The 17,705-nt window shown below is 40.8% G+C and overlaps 1 long non-coding RNA gene across 1 annotated transcript in view; it reads right to left on the bottom strand.

The window, feature by feature from the left end:
* LOC137143770 (uncharacterized) overlaps positions 1–17,705 on the bottom strand; it is a 142,836-nt gene that overhangs the window by 113,787 nt on the left and 11,344 nt on the right. Inside the window, exon 2 of the long non-coding RNA XR_010917258.1 lies at positions 9,145–9,272. This is a non-coding gene — a long non-coding RNA (uncharacterized lncRNA). The remainder of the gene's footprint in view (positions 1–9,144; positions 9,273–17,705) is intronic.

Raw genomic sequence — 17,705 nt, 5'->3', positions numbered from 1 at the left:
TCCCCCTACATGCCATCTGGGATCTATAAGGTTCCCAAGAGGCAGCAGGCCCAGAAACATGTTGACTTGCTGGAATCTTCTGGAAGAGCAGCAATTCGAAACTGGTTAATTGAAATACAGCAGCTACTTCATAATCTAGAAAGCACGTCAGAAGCAGTGAGACTTTAATAATAGTGACATAATAAATTAGGCAGAGTCGGGGAAAGCCAAAATCATTTGTATGGAATCCTTTTACTAGACATGAACATGGAAAAACTGTTAAAGCTAAGTGCAAGTTCTGTTCTTCTGAAGAGGTGACACATGTAGATAGAATGGAGAGACACTTGGGGAATTCTTGCAGTAGGTTTCCAGCTACCGTCAAAGATAGATTATTGCAGTCAAAGAGCAAGAAAGGGAAAACTCATCTGTATCACATTTTTCTTCTGTGCATTCTCCTTCTATACTTGTCTTTGGCAGCAGCTCATAAAGCACAGGGTCTTTTGATGAAGACAGAGTCCTGAGTGACAATGAAAGTAAAGCTAATTTCATTTCTCCATCGTCTAATAAGAATTTTGCTACATCATCCGCTTCCGCATCAAAAACTCCTACTCCTGTAAAGTCTTCAGATGTTCATCAAAGTGGTATTAAGAGGTTTTTTAATTGACTGTCCCATGACCAGAAAATCGAACTTAACCATATACTTGATAGAGGTATCAATGCCAGCCATACATCATTTTAGATGGAAAAACTGTAGAATAAGGTTTTTAGACTATCGGTTGAGGGCAGTTTACAACCTACCCAGAAGGAAACAGCTTGTGAGAAGTCTCCTGCTTGCTCAAGTGGATGATGTGAAAGAGAGAGTTGGTGTCCTTATTCCACAAGCTCTTCACATGCCTCTACTGTCCGATAGATGAAGCAATATTCCCAGGGAAGGTGTCAAACTTCCCGATAACTCCATAACCAGTGCTTTACTCATTCCAATGCAGAACTGAGCATCAACACACTGCCCAATATATTGCTGATCAGTATAAAAACAATCAATTAATTGGGTCCACAAAAGGTTATTTCAGTTGCGACCGACAACATGGCTAATATGAAAGCTGCTTCGGTATTGTTGATAAATGAATATCCTTACCTTCTGTGTTATGGATGTGCTGTCCTTATGATGCAGCATTTTAATGGTGATGTTGAAGATCTGACAGCTTTCTCAACAGGTGTCAAAAGCATTGTCAAGTTCTTTTAAAACAAGTACCAGCAGCTATTTTTCAGTGTCATTTAGTACAGCACTAAATTTTATGGTGGGAAGTGTCATGTCCTCTTTGTATTCAAAGGTGATGCCTGGGAGAGGGTGGCACAGTTCCTCTTCCCTTGCCAGGTGAGGGTGGCTGCTCCAAGTCACTGCCTTTGTGCAGCGGGGAAGCTGCTTGTGAGAGCCCAGCTGGGGAGGTGGCAGAGGCCTGTGGGGCAAGGAGAGCATGTTGGCCCCAGGCCGGGCGTATGGTCACTGGAAGCAGGTTCCTTGTGCTCAGCCCAAGTTAGGGGCATCGCCTACCCCCCACCCCTTTGAAGAGTCCACAAGGACACAGGAGTTCTGGGGAGAACTTTGTTACTATGAGTTCCCTTTCTGGGACTGGCCGAGAGGCCCATGCTCACCATTCCTGCAGCCCTAGCCCCCTAGGAGCCAGCAGGATTGGCTGCCCTGGCCCAAAGAGGTAGTGCTGGAAGATTTCTGCACCCAGAGGCAACACTTGGGGCAGTCACATGACCCTCCAGAATCTTTACATTGTGCCCCTCCCCTCCCTATATCAGCAGTTGTGTGTCATCTCTACTTGCATTCTATCCTCCGGGGAAGAAACTCAATACTTTTGTGTAGTACTCCTAATGCAGAACAAAACTGGTTTGGGGAATCATCCATTCAGACACCAGAACTAGACTGAAGACCTCCACTGCTGGAAAGCTGGTGACCCTGTATCACAATGTAAGATTAGAGATGAAAGTGGCAGATGTAGAGTTGACTCAAAATTCATCAGATGAAAAGAAGAAAATACTGATTAATTTGATGATGGCAAGAAAGATATAGATGAAGCAATTGAAGCTGATAAAGAAAAAAGATGATAATGAAAAGTAAAATAGTTGAAGAGTTGGGCCTCCTCCTGATTAACTAGCCTAAGTGCATTTAAAAATTACTTTTTCTTTTATGTGCCCATATGTTTGTTTTATTTCTCTTTAATGCCGTTTTTCTTTTGTAACTATTCAGTCTTGAATAACTTTCATGTTTAAGGGCTAACCTCACATAGCTAAAAAAAGACAATTATTCTCTCTCTTTTTTTGAACCTCATTTCATTGTGTTTCACATTTTTCTGAGTTAAAATAGCTCAGTTAACAAAACTTGGTTTTGCAATTAGACATAAGTATGTAAGGCTAAGAGACCATAAAGTCTTACTCTTTTTTGTTACTGTTCTAATAAATTAGTGCTTTGAAACATCTAACTATTTTTGACATTATCTGACAATATTTGACCAATCAAATGACCAACTATTTGTGGACAGTTCAAATGCCCAGCCCTACATCTGCTTCAACTCTGACCATTAGAAAGGTGCTTCACATCTCCCTCGGCAAACACAAACAGATAAATTAAAACACAATATATCTAGCAGGCAGTACTACACAAATATCTGGAAAAGTGACATTATTAAACACAGATATTTGTCCAAAAAAAGGAACCATTAAAACAAATATCACATCTTTTGTCTTGATTCCGCAAGTCTGATTAACAGAGACATACCAAAATATAACAAAGGATTTATTAGTCATAATGTTGAATGTATTGGAGTTAAAAAGTTAAACACAGCAGATTCAATACAAATTGGTCACAAATTGCCTTCAGAAAATATGAGACATGTTAAGATTTTTGGGGGATAGTGTGAGGGTATCAATCACTTTATTCTATTTTATAAGTAGAATATAGATCCCCAAAGTCTCATAAACCTTAAAATGACATTAGGCATCCTCTTCCTTTCTGGGTTCTCATGCTTTCCCCAGCTGGTATTAACCCTGACACCTGTCTCTTTGCGTTAGTCTCAAGCAGCCTCTCTAGTCTCAGTTCACTCTGGGTAGAATAGACTTCTGTTTGTTTGTCTTACATATTGCCAAGTAACGTTTCTCAATAAATGTCAAGACGTTCTATAGGCCAGCTCAATATTGGATCTATCTTGGCTTCATTCATAGGTGAAGCCAATAGCACAACAACAAAAAACCTTTTGCTTTATCAGTTTTAAAGCATTTGTTCTGGGAAAATGTTTCTGTTGCATATTCTTCGTCAACGGGAGGGAGGTAGAATAATTTTAAGGTGCTGGGAGAATGAGCTTAGCTTTTAATGTTTACTTTCTTGCTCTTATCGTCTCTAATAGTGACATTTCTCCATTTAAAGGAAGTACTGTGAGATATCATTCCAGAACTTCCTTATGTGCAACAGAAGGAGAAGCCAACTTCCAGTTTACTCTTAACGTTGTTGCGTGTGATTGGGGTGGGAGACATAGGGGCACGTGCAGTGATTCGTGTCCCAGAGAGCTCTAACGAGTAAAGGGTTTTCTTTTAAAGGGTGTTTCTTTTCTTTCCTTTTGCCATTTCTCACTCCCCTCTAGAAGTGTTTATGTGGACAAAGAATTTCAAATTGGATAAGTCTAATTACAGAATAAAGCCCTCCCATAGGTGGGTTATGCTAAGTAAAGCCAGAGGTATATATAGTCTCTGATGTATAATGGAATTAGCAGGTGTCTATCACAGTTTTCTTATGTGTGGTATCAGATTTTCTTTCCCACAGTGCAAAGCACAAACAAAAAGGAACTTAATTACCCACCTGCTTGCTGAGAAAATAACAGGAAATTGTACTGTTACATCAAGACAACATATAGGTATGCTGCATGTTTGAATTTAATGTGAAATGGCTTCAGACAGAGACGCTATAATTCATCAACAGGATGTGTATCCAGGGCTGTCAGCATCAAGAGTACAGGCTACTAATAGTTAAGATAAAGAGCACAGAGGCAGATGCTTTTGGACTGCCAGTTCAGCAATGCACTTAAGTACATGCTAAAATCCTACTGAAGCATATGCTGAAGTGCTTTGCTGAATTAGGACATTGTTACTGAAGGTCTCTCGGTCAGGCAGTGGGCGGCAGACCCATCCTGGCTTACAGATAGCCCCCCTATCTGAAGCAAATACTCACCAGCAACCATACACCCTACAAAAAGTCCAACCCAGAACCTATCCCTGCAACAAACCCCGTTGCCAGCTCGGCCCACACATCAACTCTAGTGACAGCATCACTGGTCCTAACCACATCAATCACACCGTAAGGGGCTCATTCACCTGCACATCCACTAATGTTTTATATGCCACCATGTGCCAGCAATGCCCCTCTGCCATGTACATTGGCCAAACTGGACTATCACTATGCAAAAGGATAAATGGACAAAAATCAGACATAAAAAATAACAACATCCATAAACCAGGTGGAGAACACTTCAGTCTCCCAGGGCTCTCTATCGCAGACCTGAAAGTTGCTGTACTTCTCCAAAAAAACTTCAAAAACAGACTTCAAAGAGAAACTGCTGAGTTAGAAATTATCTGCAAACTTGACACATTCAAACTGGGTTTAAACGGGGATTTGGAATGGCTCTCTCATTACAAGAGGTAAATTGCTCTGACTACCCATTCTCACCTCCTACTCAATGGTTGTCATTAAGCCTCAAGTACCCGGCTTCTATCCACCTACCCCATTGTTATCTATGCCCTTGGATATGTAAATGTTGCCTTCTATATGCTTCCTATTTGCTGTATCATTTGTACCAACTGCATCTGAAGAAGTGAGCTGAGGCTCACGAAAGCTTATGCCCGCTGAAATTAAATTTGTTAGTCTTTAAAGTGCTACAGAACTCTTGTTGTTTTTGTTGTATACAGACTAACATGGCTACCCCTCTGGAAAACTTTCATAATAAGGTTCTATATAATAACAGATCAGTTGTTATCAGCAAGACAAACTAAATCCTCCATCAGAAGCAAATATGAATATTCACTCACCAATAATGTTGTTCACGGGAATATTTAAACCCAGTTAAATTATGTAACCACTGAATTCATGAAAGTCTCACATCTAGCTCCAATGTGAAATATATAACAAATATACCAAATACAAACACATACACCATCATTCTATTGCATCATAATATTTATACAGCTTCTGAAAAACAACTAGCACGAAGGGACATATTACTCCTCATTAAAATATGCTCAGGAAATATATTCCCTTTTCTGGGAAGAAATAAAATGGTACTGTGGCTCTTAGAGCCTGAATAATTTCAATGATTTCTTGTGGTAACATTTTCAAAATGATTTATGCCTTTCCTGACATTCTGCCCATAAATTTTTGATCTCTGTTCAAACAGATGAACTTTGGCTTTTCTAACAAACTTGTAAATTTACCTTGTTCCTCTCTCCAGAAGTGATGCTGTGTAAAATACTAACAGTGGTAAATTAAATTTGATGCAATTCCACCCCTCCATAATGACAGGCATTTGTGAAGAAGAAATATAAAAGTCAAGAGCATATAGCCCAGGAGAGTCTTAAATGCTACTTTCCTACAGGAATAATACTTACAAAAATATTTAAATATTGTTTCTCCAACAAACTGCTCAAATGGAGAAGATCAAATTTTAAATTCCTTTCTGAAGCTTGAGCCTGCCATCAATCTCTGCATGGGGCTACACTGAAATGAATATGAATGAGGAATGCAGGGCAATAACAAGATGGGGCTGTTTAACGTTTTAAATCTGAACCCTTCCTGCCTTATCAGACATTTCTTGAATACAAACAAGGCTCTGCCATCCCTATGTACTCTTGGCCACTCTTTGCCTGCCCTCTGATGTTAAGTCTCAAGTTTTTTCTCTCTCAGGGAAAGCCCTATAGGGCTCCCAGGCCAGTGTACTGTAATGCTAACTTAAGGATGTTTCCTGTTTGTAAGCTATTAACCATAAACAGGCTGAATAAACTCACAAATCTATCATTTTCCTTTTTATTTTTGTCCTTCCCTCCACCTTATTTCCCCACTCCAGCTCTTCTCTTCTGCCCAGAAAAACTGCAATATACCTGTTCACATTTTGTTTCAAAGCAATGTGAGGCAGCTGGAGAATCCCAATATAAACAAACAATATATGCACAAATACAGAACAATAATTTCAAAGGCTAGAGTCCTGCTGATTAGTAAGGATGGAAGAGGAGTTTGAGAACTAGCCCAACCTGCTTCTAATGAAGTCATTTTTTACTTGTGTTATGGTAGTGACTAGAGATTCCCCCTAACAGAGATCAGAGACACATTATATTAGGCATTGGACACACATATAAACAAAAGCCTCAAAGAGCTATAAGCTGTCATTGGCAAAACTTCCTTTGACTTCAAAGGGAGAAGGGATTGGACCCGAATAAAGTAAACAAATCCTTTTCCCTCTCCACGGTTTCCATCCCTATTTCTTTGTTTCCTCCTTTAGCATTTTCAACTTGTTTCCAGACTGAGAAGCAGAGACAAGGACTTCGCTGCTGTCAAGCAGGTTGAATTTTCCAAATAGAGAAGCCAGCCAGCGCAGAGGGATTACAGTATACCAACAGATCCCAAACATCAGTTTGCGTAGCCACAGTTGATGCATTGAAAAATAACTGAACTGCGATGGCACATATCAAATGCCTACAATCTCAATGCAAAAAATGCTAAATGTACAAATCTATTGCAGGTGGCAAGCCTCAGTACTGATGCAAAAATCATTAATAAAAATATATACACTGTATTCCTGGTAACATTAGATTATTACAAACTTGCCATAGCCTGGAGATCCCTATTTTCTGTTAATATCACAGATTCACTGCCACAGTGCCCCCTTGTGCCAAGATGTGATGTTTCAGGAAAGTTCTCCTCTAGTGCCCTCCTCCCCCCATCATCTATTGGTTGGGTTGCGCAGCAAACTGATGCTTCTGTGGCGTGGCCTTCTGGTCAGGTCACCTTTCAGTTCAGTCCCCTTCTGGGGTAACAGAAAAAGCATAAACAGAACAAACCAAAATTCCAGTGGTCTTTATGCCAGACCTTTAGCCTCCCCATCTGGGACCCAGATGTCTCTGCTTCTAGGTCCTGAAGCTTATGACTTCCCCTCTTGTAGAGGGCAGGGAACTCCTCTAGGATTGAGCCCAGAGACCCTGTGGTAGGCAGCTAAGGACCACTCCTTCCAATCCCTTGCTGTCTCCCTTGGCTACTCCTACCTTTTCCGTTTGTCAAGGTGATGAGTCAGTGAATGAATGACAGCAGCTGATATTTAAATCTAACCAAATGCCTGAAAGAGGTGTGCCTTCCTCCTGAAGTGAAATTATGAAAAGAGCTACGTATAAATCTCTATGGGATTTAATCTGAATTTAAGATTCCTAATCATCATTAATTTGTCTGTCTCAGGACCACTCCTGGAATGCCTTCTTTTAAGTGACTGAATTTAAATACTTTCTTTGGTTTCCTAAGACAGTCAAAATTACTCACCTTTGCCCATTACAAACTATTTAGGACTCACCAACCCTTAAATGGAACGTCATTACCATCTGTGAACTGTTTTAGCTATCTGAGACCTGGTCTACATTAAAAAATTAAGTTAACTGTGTTGCTCAGGGGTCTGAAAAATCTACACTCCTGAGCGGCATAGCTAAACTGACCTAATCTCCAATGTAGGTCAACAGAAGAACCCCTCCCATTTGCATGGGTGGCCTCTACACTGAAGCACCACAGCAGCGCAACTGTGCCATTGTACCATTTCAGACAAACCCAGAAACCTTAAAACAAGACTCTGCTGATTTGAGGAAAAACATACTTGGATTGTAGTTACCAAGGACAGTCTACATTTAAGTGAAGACACGCCTATGCCCAGAGAAGCGCTTTTCCCATTGGTGTGTTAATTGACCTCCCCAAGAGGCAGTAGCCACGGTGATAGGAGAAGCTCTCCTATTGGCATAGAGTGTCTTAAATTAAGTGTAGCGCTGTCTATGTGGCAGGGTTACGTCAATGTAACTATGTTGCTCTGGACACCCCTGAGCGATGTAGTTATACCAATACAAATCTGTAGTGTAGACCTGGCACAAGATAACAGCATCCCCTCCAAGGATAGACGCACTCTCAAAGGCATAATCTGTGCTGAAAGCTCTCCTCAAACAGACAAACAAAAGAAGATGTAATTGAAGTAACCATTGCTTACAACTTGTTTGTGTTTTGTTTATTCATGCCTGTCTTTAAAAAAATAGCAATAACTAATCATTGTGATTATTTTGCTTGTTTTTCATTGTGGCATCCTCTAAGGAATGAATTTGTAACAAATTTTGGCTTGGGAAATAATCAAGAGATTCGCACTGTTGTACTGAAAAGTCACCAGGGCTGTTGTAGCAGCTGCAAAGTGTTGCAAATTGTCTCTCTCTCACTAGCTATGTGTGTCTTTTTTTTTTTGTGTGTTGTAAGAATTCATTGGGGGTGGTCCAGGAAGAGATGCACAAACCACCAATTGTCCCACAGTATCAAAGAACTGCTCAGGATGGCAGTCAGCACGGATAACATGCTCCTCTTCCAGATGTCTCTTTTGACAGATTAGTACCCAAGTGATACTGATAAAAATGAAAGTAACAGAGGTGATTTAAAGTGTCCTGCTACCACCACATTTGGCTGATGAACCAGAATAGCCAGCAAAGCCTGAGAGAGAAGGGGACCCTTAGGAGTAGGCAACATTTTCTGCCCAGAGTTATTTCTCTTTTTCATTCTGTTTTTGACATCCATGAGGCTGAGCTTTGTTACAGTAGGGCAGAGGGCTGGGGAAATGAGACTGCGTCGATAATACACACACAAATAAAACAGCAGAAACAAATGAAAAACGTTTGTAAAGTTGCAGTGATGAGATGGTTGAGAGTGTGAAGTGAAACCCGTACGCAGATACCCAGCCAAACACAAACCTGCTATATATGCTCTCAGAGGAATTTCAAACGCAAGCCACATTAGAAGAAATTGAAATCCATTTGTTCACACAGTAATGCTGACCTGAATCAGCACAAGCCTTCAGTTTAAATTAAAGGACCAACATAATGTCAACTACTTACAGATATAACTGTTCACAGGGGCTTTGTCCATAACAATAGTACGGGAGACCCCAGTAATATTCTGTTCAGCAGGGGCAGACAGACCAAATACCCAATACCATCCATGCGCTCCATATCATTTCCTCCATCTAAATGAATATAGAAAACAATATGATCAGATACCATGCTCCTGGGTGCAGCAACAAGGACACACACTTCTTAGAAAAACTATATGTATTTAGCAAAGAATTAAATCTTTGCCATCACCCTCCCTCCCACAGGGGTTATTCAGGCAAACGTGGCAAACCATTCCACAAGAAACTGATACATTCAATACTCTGATGAAGGACAAAAGTTACTGTTCAGTGTCCTCCACCCTTGTCCTGCTGATGAGCGAGACACAGTTTTGCAATTACAGGTATCGAATTAGGGAGTAGGGAGGGGGACTGATTTTAAGAAACGGCCAACAATTTTGACAAATAAATTATTCAATCAACACTATCTGCTGTATAATAATACTTCGCTCTAATAGCCCTTGAGCTGCTTTAAAGTCATTAATTAGTCCTCAAAACACCCTGAAGGGAAGCTTTTTCTCTGTTTTGCTGATGGGAAAGAGAGGCAGAGAGTACAGGTGAAACATGCTTCAGAGGAACTCTGGACCGGAACTAGGGTTAGGACTTCAGAGCATCTGACTACCCATCTTGTGGCCAGGCCAGTATAGCTCAGACTTGGTTCAGCCTGAGGCTTCAGGATTTTATATACATCCTGCATATCCAATGAATATTCATTACCTTATTTAAATGGATAATGACAAATGTGCTGATTATCCAAACTTAACACTGACCCAGGCTCCAGCATGGGACCAGCTTTGAAGCATAGGAATTGCTATATGCCCAGCTGGCTCTGGAATCACCCGGGCTGGTTGGTCTCCAGCCAGAAGTGGCTTCCTGAGGCCTTGGGCTTTGTTGCTTCTTCTCCTGGACCAAGTGGAGGGCTGGGGTTGGGTTGCTAGACCAGGGTATCAGCTGCTGCTTGCCCTGGGCTGGGAGAGGAATCTGGTTACTAATTGTCATCAACAGGATGCTCTGATTGGGCTGCTGAACCCTAGCTGGGGGTCTGGCTCTTCCTGCTTCTTGTCCCTTGTCACCTGGCTGGAAGGCCTGACCCCTGGCTAGGGGGCACTCTTTCTGTGGTCCTCCTGCCTGCCAATGTGGCCAGAGAGCGATGGCTGAAGCACTGCCAATATTGCTCGAGGCTACATATCTTTGGTTAAAGTCCTCAAGCTGACCGGTTCCAGCGTAGTATGGCTCTGATCACCGCCTAGAGCATCTCTCAGATCTCCAAAACAGGATGTTTAAGCTCCAGGGCAGGGGATGCACAGAATGCAAGTGAAAGCGGGATACTCCCATCCACAAGAGGAGACCTTGCAGATTTGCACCTCCTCTCAGCTGCATTCACCAGAGTCATGGTGAAGACCATTCACTCATCTACTCCTCCTCTAGGGAATGGGCTGTCTACCGACACAAGAGCAGCACAGACCGTGTTAAATGCTTTATGGCAGTGAGTCTCTTGAGTAAATCCCAACACTAGGGTCTCTTTTCACCCTGAACGGATGCTAGCTGGGTCAGAGGAGCTGGTGACACAGCTTGCAAGATGGGGGAGGGTTTATCAGAACAAGTGCCCCTTTACAGATAATAATGGAACAACAAATCTAACTACCTCACTTGCTTTCTTTATGGAATGTGTAGAACCACCTGCAATCAGGAGAGTGCCCTTTGATCCCCCACCCTTTTGCCATTCGAAACAAGCACCTAACACTTCATTATTTATTGTTCCCAGAGCTTTGTTCAAAGGGTGAACAACTGAACACAGAATCAATCAAGACAGGGGTGGGCGCACATGCATACACACACACACGCACGCACGCACGCACACACACTTCCCTCCATTTGAACCAGCAAAGTGAAGGCAAAACATTGAACAATTGCAGGGATTAACACATTTGGTGCTAAAATGAAGGCAGGTTCTGGTCAAGAACTAGACTAAAATATACGTTCGCATCACCATGTTGTCAAGGTGAATACGAGAAAGGTCACTTTGCAGGGACGATGCAAACTCTGACATAATGGGACATATAAATGTCAAGCAGTACGGCCAAATACCTCACTCAGGACATACCTATGCTACAGCCACTGCAGCGGCACAGCTATGCTTCAGCTGTGCTACTGTGGGGTAGAGGCTTCCAAAATTGATGGAAGAGGTTTTTCCAGCTATGCAGTTAATCAGAAGAGTCCTCCGTCCACCTAGCTGCATCACCCTGGGGGTTAGGTCCACTGAACTACAGTGATCAGAGTGTGAAATTTTTTATAGTCCTGAGTAATGCAGCTAAATCAACCTAAGTTTTAGGTCTAGACCAGGCCTTATATTATTGTATACCTCTCCCTCTAGAGCTGAAGACTGCAGAAGACCGCCTTGATCTAAAAGAACTGCCATGCGGGTTTGTCACTGAACATCAGGCCATTACAAGTAAAAAGAATAGCCTTTTCAATGCTAGATATGCAGGCTGATGGTATTAATCTCTAGGGACAGACATCTCTTTGGAAAGTCTATTTCCCCAGTGACAGCACATAATGACATATATTGACCTGTCTTCCACCTCAGATTTATTACACTCTGGAGGGCATAAATCTTAACATATGAGCAAAATCGATGCAAGCTTATTACAACGCGTACATATTGACTTTGTTTTCAGTAGTTAGCCAAAGTTTCTTCAGAATATTCCCGGGATCTGGTTAATAGAAAAATTCAAGGCAATCGGTTACACCTAGTTTAGCCAAACTGGTAGAAAAATGGCCTCTCTACCCCCACCACAAGGGGGTTAGACAACACCACACAGTATAGTATCAGCAGTGCACACATACTGCTACCCATACTGAGACAAAGAAATGGCAAGCCTGGATTAACTAGTCTTAAATTACAGTACGTCAGTGCAGATTCACATAGAAGTGCCGTTAGCAGTAAGTACAGTTTTGGTTATTGAGGGCCAGAGCCTCAGCTGGTGTAAATCAGCATAGGCTAGTAAAATTAATGGAACTACGTCAATTCACATCAGCTGAATATCTGGCCCTGAGAGTTCCCCCAACTCAAAGACTGAGCATTCATTTATTTATATATATATATGTATGACAGAATCTAGTGGTGAAGCTGAAACCTATTGCCTTGACAACACCAAACACTGGGGAACTTTATGCCCTGCATTAACCTGTTCCATAGAACATTCTGCCTGCAAAGACTACTTTCTACTCTGTTTTGTATTGTATCCGTACATGGCAGGACAGTAAGGTCTTCAAGGCTAGGACTCCTATTTGTCAGGCTCATTTTACGCAGCGGACAGCATTATTTAAACAAACAATGCCATTTTTGTGTTTTCATGCACACTTGATCATACAAAAAGTCACATTAGTAATCTGCCCTAATGAGGGGCAAATTTAAAGCTAAAATGCAGAACTCTTGTTCTTTATTTCACTATTTTATTGAAGCAAAATGTTCTGTAAATTGACCCTAATTGCCAAGACATTGTGCATACACATTAAGTGTATAAACGCCTTATAAATTCAGTAATGCTCAATAAGATTGTTCTGTTCATTTAAGCATCAATCTCAGACCCCTTCTGTAGCTAATTTTACATTGGTTAATTCCCATAGCAGGTGAAACGAGGATTGTGCAGCATGATGGAGAAAATATCCATCCTGTATTGCGTTCAATACGAGTTCAAATCCTGAAGGAGATGCGTTTTTATTAAAAATGCTTCACGTCTCTCTTTTCCTCTCAAAATAAAGTGGAGCACTAGGCTTTACCATTGAAGTTGTCTATACAAACAAAAAGTGTTCTGTATTTAGTATCAAATTTTACCCACAAAATTGCATTGATAAGTGCATCTTAAGAACAGAAATTTGAGTTTTAAAACACATATATAATTGCATGTGCGAAATTCCAGTTACAGTTTAATTAAATACTTTTGACAACCTGGCTCTTAGCATTTACAAATGCTACATTCAGTTGCTTTAGTGACTTTTTTTTTTTTTTTTTTAAATCAATGGATTTTCAGTGGCAGATCTGCCAGTGCAAAACCCTGACAAAAATATCTGAACAGACTGAAGTTACATATCAGTATACCTCTGAAGTAGCCAAATTCCTCCTAAACAAAATTGCCTTCAGTTCAAAAACTAAAGCAAACTGACAACAGGGAGATAACCACAGATTTCAAACTGAACTGCAGGATCAATGAAAATCCTTCCCAGCACAAAAGTTAACGTAAAACAAACAGAGAAAACAAAATCAGCAGCATGTAAACTTGGCAACTGAGGGCAAACAAAAGGATTGGAATCACACACACATATCTGGCACAGAGATGGTTAAGCGGATACAGGGATAATTTGGGTGGACATGAAAAATGGAAAGAGACACAAATTCGGAACTGATCTCAGGCAACACATTTTAATTGCGGAACTCTCTGCCAGACATGAACACGGCACTGCGGTCATTCAGAGAACAACCAAAGGGCACTCTGGGGGCATCGGGTATTAGGACAGCAACAAGTTTCCATAGGGTGAGTTACCAGTTTCCGTTTATTTCCACCGCTGCTGTCCTGTTCTAAAACATCCTGTGTAAACTGTGTTCCAGAAAGAAAGAAAAGTCCTATCGCTTGGAGTCTCAGACATAAGCAGGATAAACTAGAGGCATTCAAAATAAACTGCCTCTGTAGAGCCTGAGGTCACCTTGTCAATATCAATCTTCTCATTCTGATGCACATTAGGAGCTACTGCATTGCCCTCCTTATATCCTATGACTGGGAATTGACCTCTGGCATTAGTGAATACAATATGGCCATTTAAGGATGTGGTAATTATTGATAACTGCACTAACCAAGTTAGTAGCCAACATATAAAGGGCTCTGATGCTCTGGTTTCCACTGCCACCTGGTCTTTATTTTAAAAGACTAATTCTTATTTCATACGTGTCTCCCTTGTTCCAGATTATGTTCATATCTGTTCCTTATTTTTCATTATAATCCCATTGGACTCCAGCAACAATGTACACGTTCTAGAGAGTTGTTTTCACCCAAGAATCTCCAAGCACTAAACTTTAATTAAGCCCTGTAGAAACTCATGTATTACAGGTGGACACAAACTTCTGCAGCTCAGTTTCCTCATATGAGCACAAAAGCAAGTCTCCTTCATTCTATCAATCAACATTGTCCAAATGCTAAGGGAAAGGATGCTTTAACAGCTTTCTCCTCTTCAAAGTGGAAGGTAGTGCTGGTAGGGGAGAAGGTGTAAATTGTTAAATGTATGTTATATGGGCTCCTCTGTATTGGCTTCAAGCTAAGGGATTTAGGGCAAGATTTTCAAAGGTATTAGGCACCTAAAGATGCAAATAGGTGCCTAGTGGCATTTTCAAAAGCAAATTTAAAGTCCATAGGCGTTAGGCACCTAGGTGCTTTGAAAATCCCACTTGACCCCATTGGCATCTTTAAGCACCTAAATACCTTTAAAAATCTGACTCCTAGTCCTTCATCTTAAATTGTAGAAGCTCATACATTAGGGCTGGAGACCTCAGGTTGAATCCCCCTAGAAACATGCAAGATGCTGATCTTTATATACACACATCCTGCTTAACATAAGAGACTAAGGGCTTGTCTACACTGGAGCTTGCATCAGTTTAATGAAACTGGTTTAGTTAAATCAGTACAAACCCCAGTGTGGAGGACCCACTTATACTCGTTTAAAACTAGTAATTTATAGGTAGGCTTGTTAAGATTCGGTTTTCATTGGTAAAGGTCAATAAACATAGATTTCGCAGTATACACACAAACTCATGAAAAAAGTATTTCCATCGATGATCACAGAAATTTACAGATCGGCAAAATGAGAAAAATACTGCTTGAAACTATCAAAATTTGATTTAAGGGTATTTACTTTGTATATTTTGATGTGTGATGTTTTAAATTATCATTAAATAAATTGTCATTAAATAATTACTGTCTGATATCCCCTGTCCCCACATTGTGTGACAACGTTGTGAAAATTTAAATCAACAGAAATAAAACAATGCATAAAACCCATAATTTTATGTAACTGAAAATTTAAATTTATAAAAATAGAAAAATGCTTTAAAATAAACCAATATCCATCAAAATGATTTAAAAAATAAAAACTGAGTTCTGCCAAGTCTACTATAGGAGAAAGCTAAATTTATATAAGCCAGATTTAAATCAATTTTAAAAGCATCCACACCCAAAGTTGCACTGAGGCAATTAACTTGATTTAAAATCACACCTTTACTAACACCAATGCAACTTTATACATAGAACTAGGGTCATTTCTTGCTTCAGGAATGCCAAAACAAAAGATATGTCATATTGTTCTAGCCACATTAGTACCAGGATATTAAAGAGACAAAGTGGGTGAGGTAATATATTTTATTAGACCAACTTCTGGCACTAGACCCTGTCAGAACAACAGATAGACATAGACATGTAGACATATCTCCACTGGTCCAATGATCAACACCCTCCTCCCCCAACACACCTTTCAAGATCTATGCCTATCACAACACGTGGTGTACCTCATCCAGTGCATTAACTGCCGCAACAGCAACTATGTGGGTAAAACCAGACAATCACTACATTCTTGAATGAACACACAGAAAAATGATAAAAGACAAACACACCTATCACCAGTGGGTGAACACTTTTCACAAAGCGATCACTCTATATCTGACCTATCAGTCCTCATCCTCAAATTAAACGTGCACAACACCTTCAAAAGATGAATCTGGGAGCTTAAATTCATAAATTTGCTGGACACTAAAAAAAAAAGCATGGACTGAAAAGACACACAGGATTTACGGCTTATTACAACAATCTATTACCCACTAACCCCAGTTCCCTCTCTACCATGACTGGAGAGGTGTTAATGGCCACTTCACCTTAAAAGGTCACTTGAAATATGTATTTGCTTATGCTAAACAATCTGTTCCATCTTGTATGTAGCTATGACACTGAGTACATTTGCCCAACCTGAAGAGGAGCTCGGTCATGTAAGCTTGAAAGTTTGTCTGTCTCACCAACAGAAGTTGGTCCATTGAAAGATATTACTGCATCCACCTCATCTCTCTAAAACAAAAGGTAGTGAAGTGACCAGAAAGAAAAAGGATGTCCCATTCTCTGATAGTTGAACTACTTCTTACCACAACACCTTCACCCACATAGACCTTAAAAATACCAGCCCAAAATGAGAAGAGAAACACCATTCCAGCAAGATGATGTGCTTTTTAAGAGTTTCCTAGAAACAATCATTTTCCCACACTTTCTGTAGCAGGTAAACCTGGTTCAGATTAAAACCAAGGCACCTTATAGCAAAGCTCATTCTTGTCTTGTCAAAAAGGCAACAGGATAGAGAAATGGGAAAACAATCCATAAGAACAGCCATACTAGGTCAGACCGTTGGTCCATCTAGCCCAGTATTCGGTCTTTTCACAGGGGTCAGTGCCAGTTGCTTCAGAGGGAATGAACAGAACAAAAATGTATTGAGTGATGCATCCCATTGTCCAGTGCCATTTTCTGATAGTCAGAGGTTTAGGGACACCCAGAGCATGGAGTTGTCCCCCCAACCATCTTGGCTAATGGCCTCCATGAACTCATCTACTTCTTGTATGAACCCAGTTATGCTTTTGGCCATTACTACATCACCTGGCAACAAGTTTCACATGAAAAAGTACTTCCGTATGTTTGTTTTAAACCTGCTGTCTATTAATTTCATTGGGTGACCCCTGGTGAACAACAATTCCTTATTCACTTTCTTCACACCATTTATGATTTTATAGATTTCAATCAGGTCCCCCTTACAGTCAATTCCCTGTGATTGTATTCTGGATTATATGATCCTATTGACTGTGAATGGCACATGCCCAGCAAGAGTTCTCTGAATGTATTACCTCCTCCAGTTGGATGCCACAATCCATTGTGTTGTACCACGTTTGCTTCTGACAACCGTGCACGTACAAATGAAATACATGAATCTGAATTCTCTCTGCCACCGATGGGACAAGAAAGAAAACTGCTGATGCACTGATTTTCTAGCCTTGTCCCTATGCAGGAGGTCACGTCAGCCCAATCAAGCATGCTGTCAGCTCTCCCTGTGCCTGGGTTCTCAGGAAATGCACTCTGTATCTGCTTGTGTGCTGTAAATAAGGCCAGCACAGAACTTCACATGCCCAGGGTGATATCGCATGCCGTGCATGTTCTTTGTTCAAAAGAAACACATGCCACCTCACACACCTCTAGTAAATCCAGCTGTTCACACGCAAAAAGCATTACATTCATAGCACGTTTTCTTTGTAACGCCTCAAAATGTTTCACTGATGAGGTGTATGGTAATGGCCTGGTTCAAAGGGCACTGGATCAGGCCTTCTGACAGCAAGGAATAATAGAAGACTATAATATGAATATGCATTCAGATTACACACACATTACAAGAATGCGAAGCCTTGTAACAGCAGAAACAGCCTTAGCTGACTTT

Source organism: Emydura macquarii, unplaced genomic scaffold (genome assembly GCF_026122565.2).
Source record: "Emydura macquarii macquarii isolate MOO-44397 ecotype Brisbane River unplaced genomic scaffold, CSIRO-AGI_Emac_v2 contig_67, whole genome shotgun sequence".
Classification (NCBI taxonomy): Eukaryota; Metazoa; Chordata; order Testudines; family Chelidae; genus Emydura; species Emydura macquarii.
The sequence above is the reverse complement of the archived record's forward strand: the minus strand, read 5'-3'. Positions and strand labels throughout refer to the sequence as shown.